This window comes from Adiantum capillus-veneris, chromosome 23 (genome assembly GCF_014529385.1).
Source record: "Adiantum capillus-veneris isolate H3 chromosome 23, ASM1452938v2, whole genome shotgun sequence".
Classification (NCBI taxonomy): domain Eukaryota; kingdom Viridiplantae; phylum Streptophyta; class Polypodiopsida; order Polypodiales; family Pteridaceae; genus Adiantum; species Adiantum capillus-veneris.
The window spans coordinates 114,824,243-114,828,897 of record NC_140953.1 but is presented as its reverse complement, the minus strand read 5'-3'; positions in this window follow the sequence as shown (position 1 = coordinate 114,828,897).

Below are 4,655 nucleotides of genomic sequence, written 5' to 3'. Positions count from 1 at the left end.
TTGCATCTGATTCAAGGAACATTGGCAATTGCCATGAGTTCAACGTTTAGATGCTTCACACACGAAGCAAGTACGCAACATAGAAAATTTTGAAGTAGGGTTTCTATTAAAGAACTTTTTTAATTAAAAAACCAAACATTGGCTTAGACAAAGATTGTAATAGTTAAGTTCTCATCATAGGTCAATTTAACTTTTCAAGACGTTTAATCTCACAACTAATTACCAGCTCTCTCTCTCTCTCTCTCTCTCTCTCCCTCCTTCTCTATGAGGTTGTTGAAAACAGCGCGCCCACACACACACATAGATGCAAAATTACAACCTCTCTCTCTCTCTCTCTCTCTCTCTCTCTCCCGCCCTCTATATGAAATCAACTCTCTCTCTCTCTATTTTTCTCTCTTTCACTGGCACTGGCAAAGATACAACCTTTAATATCACAACTCATTACCAGTTCTCTCTCTCTCTCTCTCTCTCTCTCTCTCTCTCTCTCTCTCTCTCTCACTTGCACTGGCAAAGATACAGTCTCTCTCCCTCTCTAAAACAATGATGTCTCTCTCTCTCTCTCTCTCTCTCTCTCTCTCTCTCTCTCTCTCTCTCTCTCTCTCTGGCATATCCCGCACTCAATGCACTCCAAGAGATGACATTCTGGATAGAGGGTCCTCAATAACGTTTTGTGGTTTACAAAGCACACCACATTTGGCATACATATCGACCAAGGCATTGCCAATTACAACAATTTCTTGCAACAGTCTCTCACTAATAATCCGAGCTCTTCAGCAGCCTTAGACTAACAATATCATCGTGAATTTCTTTGTGTCGGCACATGATCCCTTTTTAGCAGTCCCTGTGTGTGTGTGTACGGCCTGCAAAGAGCCTTAGACTGACAATATCATCGTGAAATTTTTACCTTGATTTTTATGTCTATATTAGCATCGCATGCGTTTATGATGCACACATAGGTGATTGTAGATTGCAGCAGTCCCTCTCTGCAGAGCACTCTCCTCTCTCTCTCTCTCTCTCTCTCTCTCTCTCTCTCTCTCTCTCTCTCTCTCTCTCTCTCTCTCTCTCTCTCTCTCTCTCTCTCTCTCTCTCTCTCTCTCTCTCTCCCCCCCCCCCCAGTGAGCCAAAACGCAAAACACAGCTCCTCTCTCTCTCTCTCTCTCTCTCTCTCTCTCTCTCTCTCTCTCTCTCTCTCTCTCTCTCTCTCTCTCTCTCTCTCTCTCTCTCCATCCAGCACCAACATGGAAAAGGAAAGTTTATAAAGCAAACAAATACCTCTGCTCTACGTTGACGTCCTCAATTGCCTCTGCCTCTGCTACGTCAATTGCTTTGCTTGCTCTCTCTCTCTCTCTCTCTCTCTCTCTCTCTCTCTCTCTCTCTCTCTCTCTCTCTCTCTCTCTCTCTCTCTCTCTCTCTCTCTCTCTCTCTCTCTCTCTCTGCGCTAGGCGAAGATTACAACAACGCTATCACGCTGCTATAACACTTACTGGATGCCCACTTTTCGATCTCTTTTTTAAAAAACCATTGCTTTGTTGAATCTCTCTCTTCCTCTCTCTCTCTTTCTCTCTCTCTCTCTCTCTCTCTCTCTCTCTCTCTCTCTACATCCTCATTTACCAAGCCAATCGCATGTGGCCACATGGCATAGCTGGCGTTGCTCCTTTCATTAAATCTCTCTTAGATAACCAAGGTAATGAAATTTAAAAGAAATGAAAAACGAAAGAAAATGAAACTAAAATGAAATTGAAAAGAAATAAAATGAAACGAATAAAATACAAAATTCAATGACAAAAAAAAAATCAAAAGGACAAAAGGTTCCCAGCAGAAACGTTGAGAAGAGATCCCCCTTTTTTTGTGTTCTTGTGTTGTGTGTGTAAGGGTGGGTTCACACGCCATGAAGCACGAGGACGACGACGGAAGCAGAAGAAGAAAGAAGAAGAAGATTATTTTAGCGTCATAGGAAATTATCCAAAGAGACCGTAAAGATCTATCCGACGAGGAAAGTCCATGCGCCGAAAGGCACGCTCGGTAATTAAAAAAAGCTGAATTTATGCCAAAAATTAGCCAAAACGCTAAAAATCACCCGAAAATCCAAAAATTGTCAAAAAAATCAAAACAATTCCAAGAAAATTCTAGAAATCTCAAAAGGTAATCGACAATCGCAATCGAACATTCTTGACACACATAAGCACACCAGAAATAGCAGTTTTTACCAAAAATACCAGATTCGACAAAATTATCAACCCGGTCCTCGAAAATAGTAAAGTGCTCAAAATTTGGTGAATGAAGCCCCAATTGCGTTTGAAATCAAGCCAAAAACACACATTCTAAATAGCTTGTAAAGGTTGCAAAATATTAAATTTTTATGGAATTAAGCGAATATTAATACACAAATTAGCAAAAAATTACCAAACATTTACAAAAATTATCCAAAAAATACCCAAAAATTTCTAAAAATTCTCCACAGATAGGGGAATAGTGCAACTAAATAAAATCACAAAAATCTCATCAATTCAATTGCCAAACAATTTCATCAATAAAATCAAGACTAGGCAATTAAACCGACAAAACTATGTCAAAATTCGACACAATTTGAGTGTGTAAATCCCTATTTTGAGCTAAAAAACACAGCAATTAGCATTACACCCATCAATCATGCAATCAAAATACTAATCAATCATGCAAATTAAACACTTTTTAGGCACACACACACTAGTTATAAAATTAGCAATTTTACCAATCTTTAGGTGCGCACACAAAAGGGTTAAACTTGTCAAATTTGCAATGTGACTTCACAAATCATTAGTTGGGCATGACCAAAACACAAATCAATAATCACAATTGAAAAATCATTAAGCACACATTGATTTTTAGGTGCACAAACATGGGCAGAATAGTGCACACACATCTAAAATTAGGCATACACACACTCAATTAGAATGCACACACACTTGATTTTAGTGCACACACATTTGCAATTGACCATCCAAGCATGCAATTAACTCAATTAGGCACCCAATCAGCAACACACACAACACAATTAGCAATTGAAACTTGTCAAATTCATGTGCCACTAAATCTTAAAAATTTTGGCATTACAACGGCGTGAAAACGAACAATCGTAAAATTTTCAATTCAACATAGCATCACATAGCATTGCATCAACGTTATATTGCATCATGGTGGGATCTTCACACAATTTTATACATTCTTAGATTCTAGGGAGGTTGAGAATACCACCTTGATTACCTTTCCGTTGAAGATCAATTGAATCGTTGAATGCTTCAATCCTTCATAGCAAATTAGTGAGTTAGCAAAAATTAGTCAAATTAGCAAGGGGAAATTAGAGTGTGTAAACACACTATTGGCAAGATACGGTGACAAACTAGGGAATTATGAACACATTGCTTCATGCACACACATTCAAAATCCACAAAAACATAAACATACAAGTGAAGTGGGTGAGGGAATGCATTTGATTATGCCACAATTACACTAGTGTAGGCCATCGTCCCCCGTAGTGGTGCCAAATTTTGGGGGTTCCATCGTTACAATAGCTTCAATGACCAACAAAATTGTCAATATGGAGGGATGAGCTACCCAGCTAGGGCATGGAAACACTCACACGGTTAGTGAGCTAATCGTGGCAACACAAATGGTTAAATCTACGAGGTGAGCTTCTCGGCCTATGGAGGAGCTAAGCCACAATGAAGGGAAATCTCCATATCCACTTCTCTTCACCTCCAATCAACCCAATCACACACACTATGATTGCAACACACACAACACTAATCCTATCATGCAACACACTAATCGCAAGCACACACACATAGATCATCGAGCACCACACTCCAATCAAACCTACATGCACACACAAGAAAAAGAGGGCAATCACACAAGATTAGAGAGGGATTAACCACTAATTAGTGTAGATCTAGCTAATCTAAGCATCATAGGTAATCATAAGAATCATGAGAGAGGCATAGTGAGAGAGAATGAATCATTGATTAGTGTTAATCAAGTCTCATGAGCAAAGAGAAGCTCAAGGACTCCATAGCCACACAGCTTAAGAGCGAGTCACCAAAGAGTGCTCTCAACAAATGAGCTTGAGAACCCTAATTTCTATTACACACTACCTTATGTACCTAGGGTAAAAATATACAATGTCCAGCGCCTAGGCACAATAATTGACCTATTCTTTACAGCTTGGAACTCCCATTGAGCCCATAACACATTAGAAATATTACAATGGCTTGAAATAAATCGGGAATTTACAATACGTGACCATTTTGGAAAAACGTGAAAAATGTGTAACTCCAATCTTTACTGCTTCTTTACATTGATCTTTGATGTCAATTCATACGTCTTAGGTCTTTAGTAGCTCCTATTAACTAACGTTGAGTCAGTTAACACTCCACTAAGGGTAAGTACTTCTCCCATTGAGATCTTTGATCTACTTCCATTACATAGGCTTTTAGTAGATCAAGAATTGTTAGGTTAGCTATTTCACTTTGGCCATCCATTTGCGGGTGATAGGCCGAAGAGAAATTTAGCCTTGTCCATAAATTCTCAAAGAGACCCTTCCAGAAATTATTGGTCATTCTAGGATCTCTATCTGAAACTATGGACAAGCCATGGTGCTTGAAGATTTGTGAAATGAA